Source organism: Capra hircus, chromosome 16 (assembly GCF_001704415.2).
Source record: "Capra hircus breed San Clemente chromosome 16, ASM170441v1, whole genome shotgun sequence".
NCBI classification, from domain to species: Eukaryota; Metazoa; Chordata; class Mammalia; order Artiodactyla; family Bovidae; genus Capra; species Capra hircus.
In genome coordinates this window covers 12,668,880-12,696,177 of record NC_030823.1, presented here as the reverse complement: position 1 = coordinate 12,696,177, position 27,298 = coordinate 12,668,880, and positions in this window count along the sequence as shown.

Here is a 27,298-nt window from a genome sequence, read left to right as displayed (position 1 = left end):
GGCTAACTGCTTTTAGCCAACCACACACAATAACTGCCACTTGAACATGTATTTTCTACCATTTAAACACCTTAAAAATCCCAGTTAAGCACCAGGACCTGCCCAACTTTAAATGATAAATGAGCATCAAAGCCACAAAGGAAACTGGAACACGCTACCATCCCTGGACATTTGAACTTCAGAATCACTTTTATATATACTTCAAGAGCAATGAAAGCTGTTCAGAGATTACTAGATGGATGGGATGGTGGGTGGGATGGAAGTCCACAAGGGAGGGGATACATATACCTGATTCACTTCTGTACAGCAGAGGCTACCACAGCGTTGTAAGGCAACTATACCCCAATGGGGAAAAAAAGAAAAGAACCACAGTCCACTCTTTCTGTACTCTTTAACTAAATGTGATTTTCAGGGGAAGAATATAATCAAAAAAGAAAAGCGAAAATTGACTAATATACTTTCTTCATTAATTAATCAACTCATTCATTATTTTAAAATCTAGTTACCAATTTTTCATACTCATTCAAAAACTTTTCCATTAGTATATGACATAATACTATATAATGTATATTTTAGCTTTTGTTATGGGAATGTCAATAATAAAATGACAGAGAAGTACTTATTACCTTTAGTGAAGTGAGTGAAAGTCGATCAGTCGTGTCCGACTCTTTGCGACCCCATGGACTTAGTCCATGGAGTTCTCCAGGCCAGAATACTGGAGTGCGTAGCCTTATTACCTTTAGGGACTCTAAAATGTTATGGGAGAAAACTTATATTTTCAAGAAACTGGTTACTTTTAATCATATTATGTAGACGAACTTTGGCTTGTGGATCTGCACTGACAATCTTAAAATCTATGCCCTTTTTATGAAAAATATCAACATAAATTTAAAAGAAAAACATTACTCTAAAATACATAAAATAACTTTACTTTCAAACTAGCAAGCAAAGCTGTTAAGAATATTTATAAGCTTAAGTAAGTACATATTGGCAGGAAAATTATATTTTATATTTACTCTTTATTAGTCTCATTAACCTTAAAGCTATTCCTTTCATTGTACAAAAGTGGAATGAATGTCAGTCTTTAAAAACATCCAGAGATTTTAAGTAGCCATTTTCTACATAAGCAATAGTTTTACTCAAGTACTTTAAGCAATTTTTATGTTAAAAAATACGAGAACATTCTGTAAAGCATTTACTAGAGATAAGAAAAGTTTTATTTCAAAGAATGTAAATCCAAGGAACATATTACCTCTTCTTGGTACTTGTGCAATTTGGGCAAGATTTAATGGGAAAGATTTAGGAAAATTGCTTTAGAAGAAGGACCTTTAGGGGGTTCAAATAGTGGGGTTTTCTTAGGTTTCATTTTGATAATTCTTCAGCTGTATATGATTTCATATTCTTAAGTAACTTAAGCTAAGAAAATATTTATACATGTTGAATATTACAATTCAGTTACTAAATATACTTCTGATAAATCTTTCATTATGATATTCATATACCTCAATTTTTATTTTGAATTCAGCTTCTTTTATAACTACTACATAAGTAAATGGTATTGAGAGGTATATTTAAAAACTATTATACATTCACAAATTATTAATACTTCTAAAAATCTTATTTTAGGTGTTGAATGGGAAAGGTGTCTTTGTTTTTGTTATTCAGATGATGAAGCAAACATCTTAGATACACAAGTCATAGATTTTTAGTTTACTTTTAACAATTACTTGCAAACATTGACTCTTAAAATGCAACAATTCTTACAGAGATAACTCTATTATCTCTGTGTAGATTTTACTTTTGTTTGGTTGCCTTAAATCTATTAGGTTAATTTTTGGCCTTTTTTTTTTTTTGGTATTTAAACAGTAACCATTTTATATTTTATAATAAAAATTTTTTAAAACAATTTGAAGAGGAAATTCTATACTTTTATTCTTTTTAAAACTACTAAGCAATACAATGTCTTATGAAGCAGCCTAAGATTTTTCAGGTAATCTTTGTGACAGATGAAATAAATTTGTCTCTCTTGGTAAGCACTGAGACATTAGTTTGCCAGCTCTCCTCAAATCATTGCTTTTACTATTTTTCAATCCCCTGTGACTTAAGTCTCAGCCCAGGTTGATGTTCAAAGTTATACAGGAATAATTTTTGTGAAAAGAGATGTCTACAAACAGTGCATATTCTCAGGAACACCACAAAGCTCAATCTGCCTTAAGGTTTTCAATTTTTACTCTAAAACAGTTCATAAGATTTCCATTACAAAAGATTTCTTACAAAAACAAAACAAAACAAAACAAAACAAAATCTTGTATGAATGTATTGATTGAGAAAAGATCTAAAAGAATCTGAACTTTCTCAGAAAACTAAATTTAAAAAATTCACAAATGTTCTGTAGTACATGTTTATATTCCTGCAATTAGTTTTTCAACTGAATTTATCAGTAAAATGACATTCTCTTTGCAAAGCAGATGCTAGGTTCATCATAAAGCAATTAACACAACCCATTTAAAGGCTGAAAATTGTAAAAAAAAAAAAATCTGTTCAATATTGATGTAATGTCCTTTCAAATCTATACCATCAGAGACAAATAATTGCTCATTATTAATGAATAGAATGGCAGAATAAAAGGTAATAACAATAAATTCCACAATGTATATTTAATATCTAGGACAGGTGGCTTTTGGGCAGTGAATGAAGAGTCAGTATAAAAGTAACTGAAATAAAAGTGCCACATTTCTTAATGAAATACAAAATGATTCATGCCATTGGATAAGATTTTATTTTCAAATGTAGCAAAATGGCTAAAACTTTATAATCATTAGGTGAAATTTCTGATATTTTCCTAGGTCTCTAACAGCAATCTGAATATTTTCATATCATGTTTATTTTAACGTTACAGAAGAGGGCAACAGAGATGAGATGATAGGGTGGCATCACCGACTCAATGGTTGTGAGTTTGAGAAAACTCCAGGAGATAGTGAAGGACAGGGAAACCTGGGGTGCTGCAGTCCGTGGGGTCAGAAAGAGTCAGACACAGCAAATGAACAACAACAATAGAAAATTCTGACTAATTGGTAGTGAGAAAAAAGATCAGGGGATCTCTTGGTTGGGTGAAAAGTGGAATCTGAAAGAACAAATGGAAATCTCTGCTGTGAAGAATATATTAGTTATTTTGTTTTTGGCGACTGTTTCAGAGTATGTATGTGTGTGTGTGTGTATGTAAACTTACCAAAATGCACCCTTCAACAACATGCAGATTATGATTCATGCAGTCTACTTTGTGTCACTACAGTTGTTAAATTAAGGAAAAACAAACATAAGAAAAAGTAATCTTTAAAAAAAAGTATAATGCTTAATATACTTATTGTAAGGTTCTGTGAGTTAATAAGCTTTTAAATAGATTTAGGACTATCTTATATAGCATATAAAAAAGAAAGCGCTAAATAGTGTCTGACTCTTGCAGTCCCATGAACTGTAGCCTGCCAGGTGCCTATGTCCATGGGATTCTCCAGGCAACAACACTGGAGTGGGTTGCCATTTCATTCTCCAGGATATTTTTTATTAAATATGTCTGTGTATTTTCCAAGTTACTATTTGACAATAGTGCTTTTCCAAGATGTGAAACTACTGGGTTTTTATTTAAATCTATTCTAAGTCAAGTCTTAACTAACAGTGTGCAACACAGACTTAATATGTTTTCAGCACTTAGAATCCAATCTATGTAAGACTAGGCAATAGATCAATATACTGCATTGTTAGAGATAAATAAGTTAGTGGTGAACAAAAGAAATCCATTCACCCAATTAACATTCCATCAGAAAGGATGATAGGAATTATCACCAAAACAGAGTAATATGACAACAAGGATTCAATCATGCAATTTGTTGGAATTAGTTTTGTGGTTTGTTACTTCTACAGGATTCCATTCTTGGTCCTGTTGCAAATAGCCCAAAATATGTGAGATTTAAATGCAAGTCAGCAAAGTACATGTAGTTTGATATTTTTTTCTTGCAAATACCTATGCACTTGAATGAAGTGAAAATGTGAGATTTCTTTGATCACAAATCAATTTCACCACAAATGTTTGACTTATAATAACTGAAGAGCCCACACTTACATATTGAGCAGTCAGATAAAAATAGCAACCTCTCCCTGAATAACTGATACTAATGAGAGAGGCCAATAGGTAAGCAAATCTGACAATATAATATAGTGAGCACACTATAAGGGGTATGGAAAAATGCATTGGAATGGCAAAATAAAAGTATAATGGAAAAAATCATTAGACATGGAAATAAAATCTAGATTTTAATCATATCTTTGTAACAAAATTATAATAATATGAAAAAAATATAATTTCCCTTAACTGTCATTTGCCCACTTGTAAGTTAGGGAAATGGTTTATTTCAAATAACTATAGGCCCTATTGGAGAAGGCAATGGCATCCCACTCCAGTACTCTTGCCTGGAAAATCCCATGGACAGAGTGGCCTGATGGGCTGCAGTCCATGGGGTCTCTAGGAGTCACACAACTGAGGGACTTCACTTTGACTTTTCACTTTCATGCATTGGAGAAGGAAATGGCAACCCACTCCAGTGTTCTTGCCTGGAGAATCCCAGGGACAGGGAAGCCTGGTGGGCTGCCATCTATGGGGTCGCACAGAGTTGGACACAACTGAAGCGACTTAGCAGCATAAGCCCTAAATTAGACATGTTTAGCTATACTTGGCACAAAAGCAGACATAATTCAAGTGTAAACACTAACCACAAAGTAGATTTTGAACTTGACTCTAAATAGCAATACAACAAAGAAAAAGTTGGACTATAAAGAAAGCTGAGCACTGAAGAACTGATGCTTTTGAACTGTAGTGTTGGAGAAAACTCTTGAGAGTCCCTTGGACTGCAAGGAGATCTCACCAGTCCATCCTAGAGGATATCATTTCTGAATGTTCATTGGAAGGACTGATGCTGAAGCTGAAACTCCAATACTTTGGCTTCCTGATAGGAAGAGCTGACTCATTTGAAAAAAGACCCTGATGCTGGGAAAGATTTAAGGCAGGAGGAGAAGGGGATGACAGAGGATGAGATGGTTGGATGGTATCACCAATTCAATAGACGTAAGTTTGAGTAAACTCCAGGAGTTAGTGATGGACAGGGAGGCCTGGTGTGCTTCAGTCCATGGGATTGCAAAGAGTCAGACACAATGGAGTGACTGAACTGAACTGAACTGAACTGATGCAAAAGTAGGAAGTCAAGAGATGTCTAGAGTAACAGGCAAGTTTGGCATTGGAGTAAAATTGAAGAAAGGCAAAGGCTAACAGAATTTGCCAAGAGGATGCACTAGTCATGGAAAACAGCCTCTTCCAAAAACACAAAGGCCACTCTACACAGATATCACCAAATGTTCAATACCAAAATCAGAATGAATATACTCTATGAGCTGAAGATGGAGAAGCTCTTTACAGTTAGCAAAAACAAGACCTGGAGCTGAGCGTGGCTCAGGTCGTCAGCTCCTTATGCAAAATTCAGACTTAAATGGAAGAAAGTAGGGAAAACAACTAGGCCATTCAGGTATGACCTAAATCAAATCCCTTTATTATACAGTGGAAGTGACAAACATTTTCAAGAGATTAGATTGGATAGACACAGTCCCAGAACTAAGGACAGAGGTTTGTAACATTATACAGGAGGCAGTGACCAAAAATGTTGAAAAGAAAAAGAAATGTAAGAAGCAAAATTGTTCTCTGAGGAGGCCTTACAAATAGCTGAGAAAAGAACAGAAGCAAAAGTCAAGGCAAAAAGTAAAGATAAACCCATCTGAATGCAGTGTTCCAAAGAATATCAATGAGAAATTAGAAAGACTTCCTAAAGGATCAATGAAAAGAAATTGAGCAAAACAGTAGAATGGCAAGGACTAGAGATCTCTTCAAGAAAATTTGAGATACCTAGGGAATATTTCATGTAAAGATGGACACAATACAGGACAGAAGTGGCAATGACCTAACAGAACCAGAAGATATTAAGAAGCAGTGGCAAGGACACACAAAAGAACTAAACAAAAAAGGCCTTAATGATCTGACAATCATGAGGTGGGGTCACTAAACTTGAGCCAGACATCAAGGAATGCAAAGTCAAGTAGGCCTTAGGAAGCATCAGTATGAACAAAGCTAGTGGAGGTGATGGAATTCCAGCTGAGCTATTTCAAATCCTAAACAATGATGCTGTGAGAGTGCTGCACTCAGTTCAGTACAGTTCAATTCAGTCGCTCAGTCGTGTCCGACTCTTTGCGACCCCATGAATCCCAGCACGCCGGGCCTCCCTGTCCATCACCAACTCCTGGACTTCACTCAGACTCACATCCAATGAGTCAGTGATGCCATCCAGCCATCTCATCCTCTGTCATCCCCTTCTCCTCCTGCCCCCAATCCCTCGCAGCATCAGAGTCTTTTCCAATGAGTCAACTCTTCACATGAGGTGGCCAAAGAACTGGAATTTCAGCTTCAGTATCATTCCTTCCAAAGAAAACCCAGGACTGATCTCCTTTAGGATTGACTGGTTGGATCTCCTTGCAGTCCAAGGGACTCTCAAGAGTCTTCTCCAACACTATAGTTCAAAAGCATCAATTCTTTGGCGCTCACATTTCTTCACAGTTGAACTCTCACATCCATACATGACCACTGGAAAAACCATAGCCTTGACTAGACAGACCTTTGTTGGCAAAGTAATGTCTCTGCTTTTGAATATACCATCTAGGTTGGTCATAACTTTTCTTCCAAGGAGTGAGGGTCTTTTAATTCGATGGCTGCAGTCACAATCTGCAAGGATTTTGGAGTCCAAAAAAACTAAAGCCTGACACTGTTTCCACTGTTTCCCCATCTATTTCCCATGAAGTGCTGGGACCAGATGCCATGATCTTAGTTTTCTGAATGTTGAGCTGTAAGCCAAATTTTTCACTCTCTTTCACTTTCATAAGAGGCTTTTTAGTTCCTCTTCAATTTCTGCCTTAAGGGTGGTGTCATCTGCGTATCTGAGGTTATTGATATTTCTCCCAGCAATCTTGATTCCAGCTTGTGCTTCTTCCAGTCCAGCGTTTCTCATGATGTACTCTGCATATAAGTTAAATAAGCAGGGTGATAATATACAGTCTTGACGTACTCCTTTTCCTATTTGGAGCAAGTCTGTTGTTCCATGTCCAGTTCTAACTGTTCTCCTGACCGGCATACAGGTTTCTCAAGAGGCAAGTCAGATGGTTTGGTATTCCGATTTCTTTAAAAATTTTCCACAGTTTATTGTGATCCACACAGTCAAAGGCTTTGACATAGTCAAGAAAGCAGAAATAGATGTTTTTCTGGAACTCTCTTGCTTTTTCCATGATTCAGCAGATGTTGGCAGTTTGATATCTGGTTCTTCTGCCTTTTCTAAAACCAACTTGAACATCTGGAAGTTCATGGTTCACGTATTGCTGAGGCCTGGCTTGGAGAATTTTGAGCATTACTTCCTGTGTGAGATGAGTGCAATTGTGCAGTAGTTTGAGCATTCTCTGGCATTGCTTTTCTTTGGGATTGGAATAAAAACTGACCTTTTCCAGTCCTGTGACCACTGCTGAGTTTTCCAAATTTGTGGGCATATTAAGTGCTGCACTTTCACAGCATCATCTTTCAGGATTTGAAAGAGCTCAACTGGAATTCCATCACCTCCACTACCTTTGTTCATAGTGATGCTTTCTAAGGCCCACTTGACATCACATTCCAGGATGTCTGGCTCTAGGTGAGTGATCACACCATCATGATCATCTTGGTTGTGAAGATCTTTTTTGTACAGTTCTGGTGTGTATTCTTGATACCTCTTAATATCTTCTGCTTCTATTAGGTCCATACCATTTCTGTCCTTTATCGAGCCCATCTTTGCATGAAATGTTCCCTTGGTATCTCTAATTTTCTTCAAGAGATCTCTATTCTTTCCCATTCTTTTGTTTGCCTCTATTTCTTTGCATTGATGGCTGAAGAAGGCTTTCTTATCTCTTCATGCTATTATTTGGAACTCTGCATTCAGATGCTTATATCTTTCTTTTTCTCCTTTGCTTTTGGCTTCTCTTCTTTTCACAGCTATTTGTAAGGCCACCCCAGATAGCCATTTTGCTTTTTTTCATTTTTTTCCCATGGGGGTGGTCTTGATTCCTGTCTCCTGTACAGTATCATGAACCTCCATCCATAATTCATCAGACACTTTATCTATCAAAGCTAGTCCCTTCAATCTACTTCTCACTTCCACTGTATAATCATAAGGGATTTGATTTAGGTCATATTGAATGGTCTACTGGTTTTCCCTACTTTCTTCAATTTAATTCTGAATTTAGCAATAAGGAGTTCATGATCTGTGCCACAGTCAGCTCCTGGTCTTGTTTTTGCTGACTGTATAGAGCTTCTCCTTCTTTGGCTGCAAAGAATATAATCAATCTGATTTTGGTGTTGACCATCTGGTGATGTCTATGTGTAGAGTCTTCTCTTGTGTTGTTGAAAGCAGGTGTTTGTTATGACCAGTGCATTTTCTTGGCAAAACTCTACAAGTCTTTGCCCTGCTTAATTCCATATTCCAAGGCCAAATTTGCCTGTTACTCCAGGTGTTTCTTGATTTCCTACTTTTGCATTCCAGTCCCCTATAATGAAAAGGATATCTCTTTTGGGTGTTAGTTCTAAAAGATCTTGTAGGTCTTCATAGAACCATTCAACTTCAGCTTCTTCAGTGTTACTGGTTGGAGCTACCCCACAACCGAGGTCAGGGGTGGTGGATGGGAGGACCAACCCCATGTCCAAGGAGCGGTGGCTGCATGGACACAGGAGAGCCTAGAGGAGCTATTCACATTCAAGGTCAGGAGGGATGGCGGTGAGGAGATACCCCTCATCCAAGGTAAAGAGCAGCAGCTACGCTTTGCTAGAGCAGCTGTGAACAGATACCCCATGTCTAACGTAAGAGAAACCCAAGTAAGATGGTAGGTGTTGCAAGAGGACATCAGAGGGCAGACTCACTGAAACCATAATCACAGAAAACTAGTCAATCTAATCACACTAGGACCACAGCCTTGTCTAACTCAATGAAACTAAGCCATGCCTGCGGGGCAACCCAAGATGGGTGGGTCATAGTGGAGAGGTCTGACAAAAGGTGGTCCAGTGGAGAAGGGAATGGGAAACCACTTCAGTATTTTTGCCTTGAGAAACCCATGAACAGTATGAAAAGGCAAAATGATAGGATATTGAAAGAGGAACTCCCCAGATTGGTAGGTGCCCAATATGCTACTGGAGATCAGTGGAGAAATAACTCCAGAAAGAATGAAGGGGTGGAGCCAAAGCAAAAACAATACCCAGTTGTTGATGTGACTGGTGATAGAAGCAAAGTCAGATGATATAAAGAGCAATAGTGCATAGGAACCTGGAATGTCAGGTCCATGAATCAAGGCAAATTGGAAGTGGTCAGACAGAAGATGGCAAGAGTGAACATCGACATTCTAGGAATCAGCAAACTAAAATGGACTGGAATGAGTGAATTTAATTCAGATGACCATTATATCTACTACTACGGGCAGGAATCCCTTAGAAGAAATGGAGTAGCCATCATGGTCAACAAAAGAATCCGAAATGCAGTACTTGGCTGCAATCTCAAAAATGACAGAATGTCTCTGTTCGTTTCCAAGGCAAACCATTCAATATCACATTAATCCAAGTATATGCTGCACTCAATATGACAGCAAATTTGGAAAACTCAGTATGGGCCACACGACTGGAAAAGGTCAGTTTTCATTCCAATCCCAAAGAAAGGCAATGCCGAAGATTGCTCAAACTACCACACAATTGCACTCATCTCACAGGCAAATTTGTCCATGGAGTACAGAATGAAGCAGGGCAAAGGCTAATAGAGTTTCACCAAGGGAACACACTGGTCATAGCAAACACCTTCTTCCAACAACACAAGAGAAGACTATACATGTGGACATCATCAGATGGTCAACACTGAAATCAGATTGATTATATTCTTTGCAGCCAAAGATGGAGGAGCTCTATACAGTCAGCAAAAACAAGACTGGGATCAGACTGTGGCTCAGAACATGAACTCCTTATTGCCAAATTTGTACTTAAATTGAAGAAAGTGGGGAAAACCACTATACAATTCTGGTTTGAAGGACTAGATCTGGTAGACAGATTGCCTGATGAACTATGGATGGAGGTTCATGATACTGTACAGGAGACAGGAATCAATACCATTCCCAAGAAAAAGAAATGCAAAAAAAGCACAATGACTATCTGAGGAGGCCTTACAAATAGGTATAAAAAGAAGAGAAGTGAAAACAAAGGAGAAAAGGAAATATATTCCCATTTGAATGCAGAGTTCCAAAGAATAGCAAGGAGAGATAAGAAAGCCTTCCTCAGTGATCAATGCAAAGAAATAGAGGAACACAATAGAAAGGGAAAGATTAGAGATCTCTTCAAGAAAATTAGAGATATCAAGAGAATATTTCATGCAAAGATGGGCTCAATAAAGAACACAAATAGTATGGACCGAACAGAAGCAGAAGATATTAAGAAGAGGTGGCAAGAATACACAGAAGAACTGTACAGAAAAGATATTCACTACCCAAATAATCATGATGGTGTGCTCACTCACACTCAGCTAGAGCCAGACATCCTGGAATATGAAGGCAAGTGGGACATAGGAAGCATCACACCAAAAAAAGCTAGTGGAGGTGATCGAATTCCAGTGGAGCTATTTCAAATCCTGAAGATGATGCTGTGAAAGTGCTGCACTCAATATGCCAGCAAATTTGGAAAACTCAGTAGTGGCCACAGAACTGGAAAAGGTCAGTTTTCATTCCAATCCCAAAGAAAGGCAATGCCAAACAATGCTCAAACTACTGCACGATTGCACTCATCTCATATGCTAGTAAAGTAATGCTCAAAATTCTCCAAGCCAGGCTTCAGCAATTCATGAACTGTGAACTTCCAGATATTCAAGCTGGATTTATAAAAGGCAGAGGAACCAGAGATCAAATTGCCAACATCCGCTGGATCATGGAAAAAGCAAGAGAGTTCCAGAAAAACATTTATTTCTGCTTTATTGACTATGCCAAAGCCTTTGACTGTGTGGATCACAATAAACAGTGGAAAATTCTTTAAGAGATGGGAATACCAGACCACCTGACTTGCCTCTTGAGAAATCTGTATGCTTGTCAGGAAACAACAGTTAGAACTGGACATGGAACAACAGACTGGTTCCAAATACGTAAAGGAGTATGTCAAGGCTGTATATTGTCACCCTGCTTGTTTAACTTGTATGCAGAGTACATCATGAGAAATGCTGGGCTGGAGGAAGCCCAAGCTGGAATCAAGATTGCCGGGAGAAATATCAATAACCTCAGATATGCAGATGACACCATCCATATGGCAGAAAGTGAAGAACTAAAGAGCCTCTTGAAAGTGAAAGAGGAAAGTGAAAATGTTGGCTTAAAGCTCAAGATTCAGAAAACTAAGATCATGGCATCCAGTCCCATCACTTCATGGGAAATCGATGGGGAAAGAGTGGAAACAGTGGCTGCCTTTATTTTTCTGGGCTCCAAAATCACTGCAGCTGGTGATTACAGCCATGACATTTAAAGATGCTTACTCCTTGGAAGGAAAGTTATGACCAACCTAGATAGCATATTCAAAAGCAGAGACATTACTTTGCCAACGAGGTCCATCTAGTCAAGGCTATGGTTTTTCCAGTGGTCATGTATGGATGTGAGAGTTGGACTATAATGAAAACTGAGCTCTGAAGAATTGATGCTTTTGAACTGTGGTGTTGGAGAAGACTCTTGAGAGTCCCTTAGACTGCAAGGAAATCCAACCAGTACTTTCTAAAGGGTTGTTCATTGGAAGGACTGATGTTGAAGTTAAAACTCCAATACTTTGACCACCTGATCTGAAGAGCTGACTCATTGGAAAAGACCCTCATTCTGGGAATATGAGGGCAGGAGGAGAAAGGGATGACAGAGGATGAGATGGTTGGATGGCATCACCAACTCAGTGGACATGGGTTTGTGGGAACCCTGGGAATTGGTGATGGACCGGGAGGTCTGTCGTTCTGCGGTTCATGGGTTCACAAAGAGCTGGACACGCCTGAGTGACTGAACCTAACTGAACAATATATACAACTTGTAAAAAGTTTATCTTCTTTGGAACCACCACTTAGAATATGCAGACATTTCAAAGACTGTGAGTAACTGTTCACAGAACATATACCACACAAAAGGCTTGCCATCAGAATCTATAATAAACTCCTAGAAATAATGATAATAAAACAAACAATCCAGACAAAAGATTTGAACAAACATTGTATAAATATATGAATGCCCAATAAACATACAGAAATCTCCTCTGTATCATTACTCAGGGAACTGGAAATTAACACTGCAATATTAAGACACATATGCAAAAATGATAGCATTAAAAACACTAATAATATCAGGTTTTGTGAGGACAAAAAGTTACTAGAACACATATGGGCTGCTTGTCTAGGTGCAAAATAATAAAATTATTTTGAAAAAATCTTATAAATTTCTAACTGATCTATGAATTTCATACCTGGTTATTTACACACACACAAAAATAAAAACTTGTGAACACATTAGAACTTACATACATAAGTTTTTATAATAATTTTAATATCAGTAGCTCAATTTTGGAAACAATCCAAATGTGCATTAACCAGTGAATGGCTAAACAATGTATGGTTTATCTATTCAAGGGAGGGTTTTTATGGTGGCTCAGTTTTAAAGAACCTGCCTGCAATGTAGGAGACATAGGTTCAGTCCCTGGGTCTGAAGGATCCCCTGGAGAAGGAAATGGCAAACCATTACAGTATTCTTCCCATAGACATAGGAGCCTGGCAGGCTACAGTCCATGGGGTCACAAAAGAGTCAGACAGGACTTAGTGACTAAACAACTCTTCAAAGAATACTATGAAGGCAAACAACTACTGATAAATTAAACAAAAGTAAGGAAACAAGTTACGCTAAGTACAGATATCCTTTGTATGCTGCTGCTAAGTCACTTCAGTTGTGCCCGACTCTGTGCGACCCCATAGATGGCAGCCCACCAGGCTCCCCTGTCCCTGGGATTCTTCAGGCAAGAACACTGGAGTGGGTTGCCATTTCCTTCTCCAATGCATGAAAGTGAAAAGTGAAAGTGAAGTTGCTCAGTCGTATCCAACTCTTAGAGACCTCATGGACTGCAGCCTACCAGACTCTTCCATCCATGGGATTTTGCAGGCAAGAGTACTGGAGTGGGGTGCCATTGCCTTCTCCTTATCCTTTGTATACATTGTTCTATTTTCGTACAGCTGTAGAAAATGAACAATGTGTCTGTGGTCACAGAATGGCATCTGGTGATTTAGTCTCTAGGTTGAGTCTGACCCTGTGATCCTGTGGACTGTAGCCTGCCAGGCTCCTCTGTTCATGGGATTTCCCAGGCAAAATTACTGGACTGGGTTGCCATTTCCTTCTTTGGGTAGTTTCTTGACCCAGGGATGGAACCCAGGTCTCCTATATTGCAGGCAGATTCTTTACCACTGAGCCAGCAGGGACTTTCCTATAGAAAGCATGAAAGTAAGAATGGTATTTGCTCACTCACATCTGACTCTGTGACTCCATGGACTGTAGCCCACTCGGCTCCTTTGTCCATGGGATTCTCCAGACAAGAATCCTGGAGTGGGTATCCATTCGCTTCTCTAGGGGATCTTCCCAAATCAGGGATCAAAACCAGATATCCTGCATTGGAGGCAGATTCTTAACCATCTGAGTCACCAGGGAAGCAAATTAGTGTTAGGGTTAGGGTTAGGGTTAGGGCTTCCCCGGTGGTATAGAAGTTAAAGCATCTGCCTGCAATGTAGGAGACCTTGGTTCCATCCCTGAGTCGGGAAGATCCCCTGGAGAGGAAATGGCAACCCACTACCAGTATTCTTGCCATGGACGGAGGAGCTTGGTGGGCTACAGTCCACGGGTTGCAAAGAGTCAGACACGACTGAGCGACTTCACTAGGGTTAGGGTTAGTTAGGGTTAAGGTTAGTTGAACACATATTAGTTGCCTAAAGTCAGATGTGGAGATGGTGTGAGCAGAATTTGACTACAACATTTGTAGGAACTTTCTGTATTCATCCGTGACAAGTTCTTCCCACCACGTTCTCTTTCATTCTGCTAGTTACATAATGGTGAGCTCGCATATGCGACAACTCTGCAACTATTTACGGAAGGAAATGGTTTTCCTTTTCAAAGCCATTCTCAATCTCCAGTAATAATGTATTATTTTAGAATCCTTCCCACTTGTTTAAGCACACCCCACCCCTTTTTTCTCTCACATGAGGTAAAGATCTAACTTTTCACTATGAGAACTTTAAAACCTAGAAATCAAATAAATACCTCTTCTAGTTTCCTAGTTTTTCTTTCTTTCTTTCTTTCTTTAACATTAGCTGGAAATATATGGCAATGGTAACTAGATAACTTCTGTTACTTCCAAGAAAAGCCTGGTAAAGTTATAATGGCTTACTAGTATTACTTTTCAGATGATACTATTCATCTCATTTTCTTTTTTGAGAATTTCAATTATATTTTGTGGCAGCGGGAAAAATCTCTTTCAAACACTGCTATATTACTTGATTTTTGTTTCTGTATTTGTTCTTAACCTTTAAAATTTAAATATAGAAAAAACTCATACACAAAGTTCAAATAGATAAGCATTTTGCAAAAGGCAAAAATACTTGACTTTTCATTTTCAAAAATATTTTTAACAGGAAGTAAGATAATGTCTATCAGTTACTACTATTAATAAAATTAGTCTAACCACTTTGCTGTACACCTCAACCAAACAGAACATTGTAAATCAGTTGCGCTTCAATATAAAGCAAAAATTAAAGTTTAAAACTGCAAAAAATCATATTGGTAAATGAAATAAAAGCATCAAGTGACTATTTAAAGTATATTGCTTGCAGCAATTCTTAAAAAGTAATTTTACAGAATTTGCTGAGAATCTTAAAGCACATAGAAACTCTAATATGTATAGTATTTTTTTTTTTTTTACATATAAAGTCAATAGATTTACCCATCTCCTGAAATCCTTTGAATCATGGATACCTGATAAAAGCTTTGACCTAAAAACTATGCCTGAATCAAAACTAAAACACAAACATAGTAAATAACTTCAAACCACAAAACACTGGGAATAGTCCTATACAGTATCTTTCCTTGCAGGTCATTATTGTATAAGGATTATTCTTCTTACATTATAAGATTTTCATCTTTTAACCTTCTTTCTAGCTTCTATATTCAATTCATAGAAATTAGATTATAAAACAAGATACAAGCATAGTTGAAGTTTCAGTTATGAGTACCAGGTAAATTTAAGTAATTCTTCAAAGAATACTACTTGATAAATCACATTTATTTTTATTATTTCTGAAATCCTATAATACATCATTTTAATTGGGCTGATCTTTTGTCCAAGTGGACAAACAAAATATGCAGCAATTCATGTTTTTGAAAATTTGGGGATGAAATCTTAGTTTTTTCTCTGCTTTTTAAACATATATAAAAATTCATTCCTTGTTACTGAGGAAAAAATAAATTGATGGTTCTGGAATTTAGATCTGTGAAAGCTTCATGAGCTTTTAAATGTACATTTGAGTCACAATATTTATGAGGCTTTCCAGAAAATTTCAAACATCAATACATTAGGCTCTCCTTGACATGTTATCATCCTATTATAAAAATGTTATACACTTATGTCACACACAGAAATAATTAGGGTAGAAAATGTATAGGATATTATGATTTCAATCCAAAAAGAGATACTATATTAGAAAGTATTTATGTGAACTAACACAAGGGCTTCATTATAGATGATCTAAAGCAAGGAAAGTAGACATCAGCTATGTATGTTTTTCCTGTAATCACCTAAATTCCAGAGAAAATGGTTTGTGTTTTATGTTAACTCATTAAGCTGTGCATGTCAGGAAAGGAGCCCATCCATGAATGCCGCCCCCATTACTAGATGCTTCATCAAACCTAATAGAGTACTTACATCTCCAGTAAGATGAGGAAGGAAGGAGAAAAGGAGACTTACATTTATCAAGCATCTTTTAATGTCAGTTTCTGCACTTAATGCTTTTATGTAGGAGTAAATAGAATGAACTCAGTGACCCTTTGTAATTGAGAAGTCCTTGTTTAAAAATCCTGTGGTAAACGTAAATAGTAAATCAATTCTCTACTGAAACACATAAAATGGTAGCAAAAAGAATGGGATAAGGTATAAAAATACAAAATCAAAATGAAGGAAAAGTGGACAACTATAATCGAGTGTTAGTTAAAAAGAAACGTTTGGAAGATGTGAAAGTAAATTAGCTATAAGTGATTTTACTGAGTGACTAAAATCAATGTGCATGCAATGGGGAAAAAAATGTAAGAAACAAACTTATTAGTGCCAGAGAAATGGTTAGAAACATCTAAAACTCCGTATTACAGAACTAGTAGTTTAAACAAACAGAAGAGAGTTAAAAGTGGTTGTGTGTCTAGAATAAGGTTTGAAACTGGGAAGAGGTGGGGCAGGTAAGTGCATGTACTTTGAGGTATTGTTTACATCTAATTCACATACATGTATAAAAATTGAAAAACCCCCAAAAGAGAAAAGGTAGCTTCTTTCTTAGTTGAAAGTGTATCTTTACCCCAATAGAGTATTCAGCATGTAGTTTAAGTTAATGGTGGCCAGCTCAAAGTAACGCTGGTAACTTCTGCTTAAAACAGAGATCTGAGGGATGTGTTTGTTCTAATGTCACATAGTAATGGATAGATGTCAGTTACCACCCCAGCTAGCTTCACTTTATGGTGTGTGTTTTGCTGCTTGCAACATACTAACTATTGTTCATTGAGAAATAAAGGAAATATAAAGAGGTATAAGGGATTCCCTTATAGCTCAGTCAATAAAGAGTCTGCCTGGGTTTGATTCCTGGGTCAGGAAGATTCCCTGGAGAAGGAAATGGCAACTCACTCCAGTATTCTTGCCTGAAGAATCCCATGGACAGAGGAGCCTGGCAGGCTACAGTCTATGGAGTTGCAAGAGTCAGACACAGCTGAGCAACTAAGCACACACCACACACAAAAGAGGCATAAAGACAGAACAGCTACCTGTCTTCCCCCCCCCTTGCCCCCGCCAAAAGAACAAAGCATTTGTCATTGAAAAATTACTTTGAATTGAAGAACACAAATCAGATTCTATATGACAAAATAAAAAAGCAGTATCTAGATTGTACAACTCTCTGCAACACCATGGACTGTAGCACTCCAGGCCTCCCTGTCCATCACAAACTCCTGGAGTTTACTCAAACTTGTGTCCATCAAGTCAGTGATGCCAACCAACCATCTCATCCTCTGTTGTCCCCTTCTCCTCCCACCTTCAGTCTTTCCCAGCATCAGGGTGTTCTCAAAGCAGTCAGTACTTCGAATCAGGTGGCCAAAGTTTTGGAGTTTCAGCTTCAACATCAGTCCTTCAAGTGAATATTCAGAACTGTTTTCCTTAGGATGGACTGGCTGGATCTCATGGCAGTCCAGGGGAATATCAAGAGTCTTCCTGCACACCACAGTTCGAAAGCATCAATTCTTCAGTGCTCAGCTTTCCTTATAGTCCAACTCTCACATCTATACATGACTACTGGAAAAACCATAGCCTTGACTAGATGGACCTTTGTTGGCAAAGTAATGTCTCTGCTTTTTAATATGTTGTCTGGGTTGGTCATAACTTTCCTTCTAAGGAGAAAGCATCTTTTAATTTCATGGCTGCAGTCACCATCTGCAGTGATTTGGAGCCCCCCAAAATAAAGTCAGCCGCTGTTTCCCCCTCTGTTTGCCACGAAGTGACGGGACTGGATACCATAATCTTAGTTTTCTGAATGTTGAGCTTTAAGCCAACTTTTTCACTCTCCTCTTTCTTTTTATCAAGAGGCTCTTTAGTTCTTCTTCACTTTCTGCTACAAGGGTGGTATCATCTGCATATCTGAGGTTACTGATATTTCCCCTGGCAATCTTGATTCCAGCTTGTGCTTCATCCAATCCAACATTTCTCATTATGTACTCTGCATATAAGTTAAATAAGCAGGGTGACAATGTACACAGGTACAACACAGTAATGAAACAAAAGGGAAGGGGGTAGGGCACACCTTTAAAATAATGACATAGCCTGAGACATGGCATAAACTGATTGGAATCAAGTATAACAGATCCAAGATGAGACGAGTTGACTTTTACCAGACCTTGAGCCTTAGTATACATTTATTGCAACATATCAGCAAGCTAAATGACACACCCACAGTGCCATGACAATTCCAAGGACAACCATAAATGTCAAAAAGTGGGTGGTGGCCCAATTCCTGGAAATACCAATTTCCCCAAAATAGCTGGACTACTCCTCCCACTCATTAGCCTATGAAATCACCCACCCATTTAAAAACTGATGACCCCATCCCTGGAGTCTCTTTTGCCTTCAAAGATGGCCCACACTCATTCTGTGGAGTGATTCTCTCTAAATTAATCCACTTCTTACCTATCACTTTATCTCTCACTGAATTCCTTCAGTGATGAGATATCAAGAACCTGAGCCAAGTGTGTGATCACACCAATTTTGTGATCTCAGTTAAAAGACTGTGGGTTTAAGTCCCAATCTGAGTTACACAATCTCAGCCTCATTAAATGATTAAACCATTCAAATGATTCATGGAAAATAGAAGGGGACCAAATGGCAACAGACTTTATTTTTGTCCACTCCAAAATCACTGCAGACGGCGACTGCAGCCATGAAATTAAAAGACGCTTGCTCTTTGGAAGAAAAACTGACAAACCTAGACAGCACGTTAAAAAGCAGAGACATTACTTTGCCAACAAAGGTCCATCTAGTCAAAGCTATGGTGGTTCCAATAGTCATGTATGGATGTAAGAGTTGGACCATAAAGCAGACTGAGGGTCAAAGAATTGATGCTTTGACTGTGTTGTTAGAGAAGACACTGAAGAGTCCCTTGGACTATATGGAGATCAAATCAGTCAATCCTAAAGGAAATCTATCCGGAATATTCATTGGAAGGACTGATGCTGAAGATGAAGCTCCAATATTTTAGTCACCTGATGTGAAGAGCCAGCTCATTTGAAAAGACCTTGATGCTGGGAAAGATCGACAGCAGGAGGAGAAGGCAACAACAGAGGATGAGATGGTTGGATGGCATCACTGACTTGATGGACATGAGCTTGAGCAAGCTCTGGGAGTTAGAGATGGACAGGAAAGCCTGGAATGCTGCAGTTCATGGAGTCTCAAAGAGTTGGATACAACTGAGAAACTGAACAACAACAATTTCAAGTAATTACATTGAAAGGATTATTTACCACCAATAAAGTTGCCCAGGATTGCAACCCTCAAACTAGGACACACACATGTTTCAGATACCTGAAGATTTTGTAAGGGTAAATAAGTAAGGCTGTTTAAAAGGATTTATTTTTCATCTACTCAGATTTTATAAATGCTAAATATAGCCTGCCTAGAAGAAAGTCTTTTGTTGAGGTATCATGTCAAGTCTTCTATCTTACCTTCCTTATTTAAATTATCCTTCTCCAACATTCAAAAATAACAGCATATTTCTCATTTAATTAACTTTCACAACTGAGTATTTCTCCAACGGCAAAGACAAATTATGATTTTAAAGAGATGGAAACTTATACAAGATAAGGAGCCTGCTTTAAGAAAACACATAATTATAAATATAAAGTTAGGCATGGAAGTAAATATTTATTTACACTAAGAAAAGAGGTCATAAATAATTACTGGAACATTGGAGTTCAAGGTCCATTTCTTGTGAAATTGCTTTAGGCAATTTACCAGAACTGCTTACAGAGAAATGCTTCTTGCTTGCAATCTGTCTTCATTTCCTCTCCTAGAAGAGTCTACAACTAACAGTAACTCCAAGCAATCATAGGAATCTATTCAAGGGAGGGGCTCTGAAACTTGAAGTTCATTATTTCAAGGCCTTCTGCTCCTTCTTTCAGGACTTTAGACAAATCTAAAATTTGAAATGTGAATAACAGTGAAGCCTCTCCTAAACAATTAAGTCACCATAAACCCATCAGAGAAGCAAGGTGCTTTCTTTGCCTTAGATATGTTTGTGTTGAGAATAAATTGTATAGATAGAAATATTTGGCCCACACTTTGAATTCAGAGTAGGACAGAAAGGATGATAACTATATGACCTTAAAAACCATGTCATATTTCTAAACTTTCTCCTCTGGTCATAAGGAATAAAGATACAAGATGAGTTTTTCCACTCTAAAAATTAATAAGTCTGAACAATACACATAAAGCAACTGTTTGGGGGTGGTGGACAAAAGCAACACAAGACTGTAATCAAAAACATTTATAAAATGAAATTTTAAAGTTGCCATTTACAATAGAATTTTTAAAACACCAAGCACCATATTAAATGAGTGAAAGGGCAATCCACAGAATGAAACTAATGTTTGCAAATTATATACTGGATGGGGATTATTATCTTCTTTTAAAATAATTCACACAACTTAGCAAAAACAACAAAAATGACAATTTGATTAAAACATGAACAAAGGATATGAACAAACATTTCTACAAATAGGATATTCAAAGGGTCAATAAGCAAATAGAAGAAGATCAACATCAGAAATAATTAAGGAAATGCAAATCACAACCACAATGAGATAGCACATCATGATTTTGTTATGTATGGTGCACAGTTGCTTTAATTGTGTCTGATTCTTGCAACCTCATGGACGGTAGCCTGTCGTACTCCTCTGTCCATGGGATTTCCCAGGCAAGAAAACTGGAGTGAGTTGCCATTTCCTTCTCCAGGGGGATCTTCTTGACCCAGGGATCAAACCCAAGTCTCTTGCATTGCAGGCAGATTATTTACCAGCTAAGCCAACAGGGAAGACTTTAGGAAAGCTATTATCAAATAAATAAATAATGAAATATGTTGGTAAGAATGTAAAGAAATTGGAATCATTGTACACTGATGGTGGGGATGGGAAATGATGCAACTGCTGTGGAAAACAACATAGCAGTTCCACAAAATATTATACATCTACTTATGATACTCAGTATATACACAAAAGAACTGAAAACAGGAATAGATTAGATATATCTACACCAATGTTCACAACTTTATTGGCAATAGCCAAAAGGTCAAAACAATTCAAATGTTCATTGACAAATGAATAAAGGTGATATATACATGCAATAGGATATTATTCAGCTTTAAATAAAAAGCAATTCTGATATACACTACAATAAAGTTGAAACTTGAAGGCACTGTATAAGCGAAATTATCGACACAAAGAAGGACAAATATTGAACTATTATATGATTCCACTCACATGAGTTACCTGGAATAGAAGAGTCATGTTGATGGATAGGAGAAGAGTGATTTTCAGGGGGTAATGACAGGATGAAATGGGGAATTATTGTTAGTGGATGCAGTTTCATCCTGGGATGATGAAATGTGTTAGAAATGGATAATAATGATGTTTGAACAATGCAAATGTATTATCTGATACTAAATTGTATATTTGTAGATGGTTAAAGAAAAAATTGGGAACAACATAAATAGAAAAATAGTGAATTAACTATTTTCAAGACAGTTTACCAAAACTAGTAAAATAAATGAGAAAAGACTTCATATAAGTAAAGATATAATACATTATTGACTGGAAGAATCAAGATTATAGAGAAGTCCATTGTTCCTAAACTGATTTATAGATTTAAGGAAGTTCCATAAAAAAACCAATGGGTGATTGTATATTGTTTTCTTTTGTTTTTGCAAAAATTGAGAAATCAGCTCTACAATTTATATGGAAATGTAGAGGACTCAGAGTAGACAAAACAATTTATTTAAAAATAAAAACAAAGTTCAAGAATATAGACTACTTGATTTTATAACTTAATATAAAAACCACAGTAAATAATATGATTTGGGTAGTATGAATTATTGACATTGAAATTAATAGAATAAAAGAGAGTCCAATATTTGACCTATACATGCATCATTATTTGATTTTGAAAAAAGAAAATACCACAATAATTCAAGATGAAATGATAATCTTTCAACAATTGATTCTAAGACAATCATATATTTGAATGGAAAAAATATTAAACCCATTCTTATGTGATAATAATATTTAATTTATACATTGTAAGTCTAATTGTAAAAGCTAAAATTAGAAATTTATAGGAGTAAACTTTTAGAGAGAGGAAAGGTGTTTGTAGAGGGAAGTAAATTGAGGTAAAACAAAATAATTATACCATGTCTTCAAACTGATAAAATCACTCCAAAGAAGTTCTCAAGAAAATAAAAAAAGAAAAATGAAGACTGTGAGAAAATGTTTCCAACATACAAATGACTTGTATTCATAATTGTATAAAAAACCCTTACAAAGGATAATAAGACAAAAAATGACCAATATTACATGGACAAGAGGTTGCAAAAAAAAAATCACAATAAAAGATATATGGATGGCAAACAAGCATATGAAAAATTGTTCAGTATGATTAGTCAATTGAAATTGTAATGAGATACCATTTCACAAGCACTACCAAAACTCAAATTCAAATCAAGGCAATACCAGTGTTAATGAACATATGGACGGACTACTAATAGAAATGTTACATACTTCTGGTTATAATGATGTCTCTTTGGAAAACATGTTCCAAGTCTTATAATGTTAATTATACAGTTATCATATGATCCCGAAATCCCAGTCCTATATATTTACTAAAGGACAATGAAAAGGCATGTTTATATGAAGATTTGTACATCAATGCTCATAGCAGTTATTGAAAAAAATCCTATCTAAGAACAAAAACAACGTAAGGCTAGATCAGCAGGTGAAATGAGCAAGTCATGGCATATGGACACAAAGGCATACAGACACAATGTATCCCACTGATACAATGGAACAGTGCTTAACAATACAGATAGCACTACAGATTCGTTCAATCTACTAGAGAAATTGGCCGTAAAAATGATAGAGCACAACAGAATGTTGGGAATCAATTCCTCATGGGTTTCTTGGTTTCTTGCTGTGAAGCGATACACTTTTGTTCAGAATTATTTGTTAAGAATGTCTATAGAGCAAATAATCTTGAAAGTTAGTCTTTCTTTCAGACAGAAAGGTAGATTTGTTTTCTGACCAAAATAATGAAGAAGCATCTCCCTCTAAGTCAAAGTTTGGGAAGATTTACCATTGGCCCCATGCTAGATTCAAAGTTTCCCAGGCTCTGGGTTCCTGGGCTGTGACACCACCTACAGAGCTCTCAGCATGGTCCTTTGTTGCTCTGCACTTTCCATGCTGGGGACAGCAGGGTACTTTGATTGCTTGTTCTTTGGCTTTGTCTCAGTAACTACTCCACACTCTACTCTAAATCTTCCCATTTCAACTGAATCTCAGAGAAGGCCTTTTTTTTTTTTTAATTAAAGGATAATTGGTTTACAGAATTGTATTGGTTTCTGCCATTAACATGAATCAGCCATAAGTATACATATGTGCCCTCCCTCTTGAGCTTCCTTCTCATTTCCCTTCCTAACCTACTCCTCTGGGTTGTTTCAGAGCCCCAGGTTGAGTTCCCTGAATCATACAGCAAATTCTCATTGGCTATCTATTTTCCATTTAGTAAAGACACTTACTCCTTGGAAGAGAAGTTATGAACAACCAAGATAGCATATTGAAAAGCAGAGACATTACTTTGCCAACCAAGGTCCGTCTAGTCAAGGCTATGGTTTTTCCAGTGGTCATGTACAGATGTGAGAGTTGGACTGTGAAGAAGGCTGAGCGCCATAGAATTGAAGCTTTTGAACTGTGGTGTTGAAGAAGACACTTGAGAGTCCCTTGGACTGCAAGGAGATCCAACCAGTCCATTCTAAAGAGATCAGCCCTAGGTGTTCTTTGGAAGGAATGATGCTAAAGCTGAAACTCCAGTACTTTGGCCACCTCATGAGCAGAGTTGACTCATTGGAAAAGACTCTGATGCTGGGAGGGACTGGGGGCAGGAGGGGAAGGGGGCAGAGGATGAGATGGCTGGAAGGCATCACCAACTCGATGGACATGAGTTTGAGTCAATTCTGGGAGTTAATGATGGACAGGGAAGCATGGAGTGCTGCGATTCATGGGGTCGCAAAGAGTCGGACACAACTGAGTGACTGAACTGAACTGAACTGAACTGAATGTAACTTTCCATGTTTTTCTCTCCATACATCCCACTCTGCCCTTCCCCCCACCCTGCCCCATGTCCATATGTCTGTTCCAGAGAAGCCTATTGCTACAGGCTTGTGTGTGCTCAGTTGTGTCTGACTCTTTGTGACCTCATGGACTATAACCAGCCAAGCTCCTCTGTTCATGGAATTTTCCAGGCAAGAATATTGGAGTGGGTTTGCATTTTCTCCTCAGGGATTCTTCCCAACCCAGAGATCGACCCGGATCTTGTGTCTCCTGTATTGGCCGGCAGGTTCTTCACCACCGAGCCAACTGGGAAACCGGTAGAGGGATGCTCTTATTTGTTACCTGTGACTTGACCATTATTGGTCTTTTGGTTTAAGGTCAGCAGGTGGTTGGATTGTTTTCTGCTGTTTGCTGTTCTGTTGATCCTCTTAGGCACTGTGTCCCTGAATATGTGACCAATGAGGATTTAGCAATGCTGCCTCCTCCAGGGGCCAGGGACATATTTTTGCCCCTCTCCTGCAGATGTAAAGATTTCTCCATATCTCCCTCCCCACCTCCCCACAGAGCAGCAATGTAACTTTACCTGAACCCAAGGCAACAGGCTACAGGTCATGCTGTATGCATGGGGAAATGCATGCATGGGGAAATGCATATTTATTGGGGAAATATGGGGGTGGGAAGGATACATAAGGGTGGGACTGTGTATCATTCTCTCAGCAGCCTCTGCTCCGTCCCCCAGGAAGACTTTCTCAGGACTTTTGCCCCAAGCCAAACTTTCCTCCAAAGGACTCAGTGAGATCAGTGGAAAAAAGACTTGACTTTTAGCAATTAATACTTTCAGCTAAAGTCTTTGTACAGTCTCTGTGACATTTGTCTTCTTCCCTGGTGAACAGCACTTGCTTCTCCTCTCTCTTGGCCACTGTCGTCCCTCAGATTTCGGATAATTTGGATGCCCTGCAACATCAGCTGCCTGATGGGCCCAATCGAAGTTGTAATTTTGCAATTTATTTGTCTCTTTGTATTCTTGTAAAGCTAGAAAAGGCTTTCTTTCCAGCTTTCAACACCCTAAGTGGAAGCTGGAAGCCTACGTCCTGTCATTCCACATGTTACAATGATCTAGAAAATGGAAACAGATCTCAATCCATGATTTATCCCACATGCAGTCTGTGCAGCTGTCATGATCCTCAATGGCACTGTTTCCAATGATACGGTGAGATTTTTGCTCTAGTTTCATCAAATTTTAACTCATTAAACAAAGTGAAATGAATTTATTACAGGAATAACTACATCATTTGATGTTGTGATAAATAGATGGTTTCTGATTCATTGTTTTCAAAGAAGTTAAAAAGAAATGTCCAGTTTAACAGGAGACCAATTACTAAATTTAATTTTTATTTTATAACAATGCTTGATCTTGACATATAACAAGAAAAGATCAAAATACTGATGACATTGTTAGAATAAAACTTGCTTTATTCCTACCTACTTGTTTATATAAAAAAAGACTTCTCAATATAAAGGAAGATAAGAAGAAATGCTGAAAATTCTCTTTGGCAATATGTAATATTTATTTATGAATTCCTGAAGAATTTGGAAATATAAACTTCATTTATGGTATAAAGAAATAAATTTCCAATAAATTGGCTAATATGTTCTCCTGAAACTTTTCACGCTATCTCAATGCAAGGAAAAAAAAAAAAAAAAAACGGGAAAAAAAAAAAAAAAAAAGAATCCTCAGGAAAATAAAAAGGGTCCACAGAAAAATTTTTTAAATGATAAATTTAGATTATCTGTTGTTCCCTCTAGGAAGCATAAGATAAATAAATTTTCATCATGTAAATATATTACATGAGGATAAAATATTGTGACTTGAGGAAAGATATAACAATATATATTCAAGATAAAAAATACTCAAATTTTTAATAATATGTAATTTTTTAATTAATGAATTTATTTGTCAAAGTGAATTGCATATATGTTCCATTGGGTCCATTAAAAAGTATACCATAGCAAATTTATTTTTAAATGATAAATATTTACAATATATTGGGAATCCATTCTTTGCAAATATTTAAAGTTACTTTAACCATTTCTGATAACAAACTAAAATTGTAATAAAACACAGAGATTATAAATTATTTTAGAAATATATTTATATGACTAAAATTTTTGAAGAGCCTTAAGGTAAGACATTACATCCTTCCTATCATCATTCCCCCTGCCATCTTAAGAAAAGGAAATAGGAGGGATACACTTCAGATTTTTTTGCTGATTGAGGTATTATTGAGGTATAAGCAGAAGCCCCAAAACAATTAGAAAGGAGGGAGGGCTTTAACAGTGAGTAAACACATTATTTTTGCCTGCTGATTGAGAATTTATCCATACCTAACTTTTATTCTACTAAACTACTGCTGTTGTTTTATGTAAGTGCAGCCAGGAACACTGTCACCTGGCCTTCTCTGAGCACTTCCCTGAAAGGACTGGCTCAAGGATTAGAAACCATGGAATCCATCCTCTTCCTGTTTGCTAGCTCAGTAGATATCATACAGATATCGGCTACCTGCCATTTAAATACGTGTGTCTTTGGAATCATGGGAGAAATAACTTAAAATTTAGAAAATGCTGGAGGAAGTCTAGTAATTGACTACTTGAGAATCTCCACTAATGCATTGCACTCATTCTTCCAGAGTGCCCCATTATTTTACCAAGGAATGTAGTTTATCAAGAGTTCTCAACATCTGGACTCAGCATACTATGTGCCTTTTCCTGGATTTATTACTTCACAATAAAAGATGAATGTATCATTTAACACTTGACTAATGATTCACTCATTGATTTTATTGTTGGTGAATGTAGCATCATTCTTTCCATTATGTGTGGGTTTCCCTGGTGGCTCAGATGGTAAAGAATCTACCTGCAATGCAGGAGAATCCGGTTCAATCTCTGGGTCAGGCAGATCCCCTGGAGAAGGAAATGGCAACCCACTCCAGTATTCTTACCTGGAGGA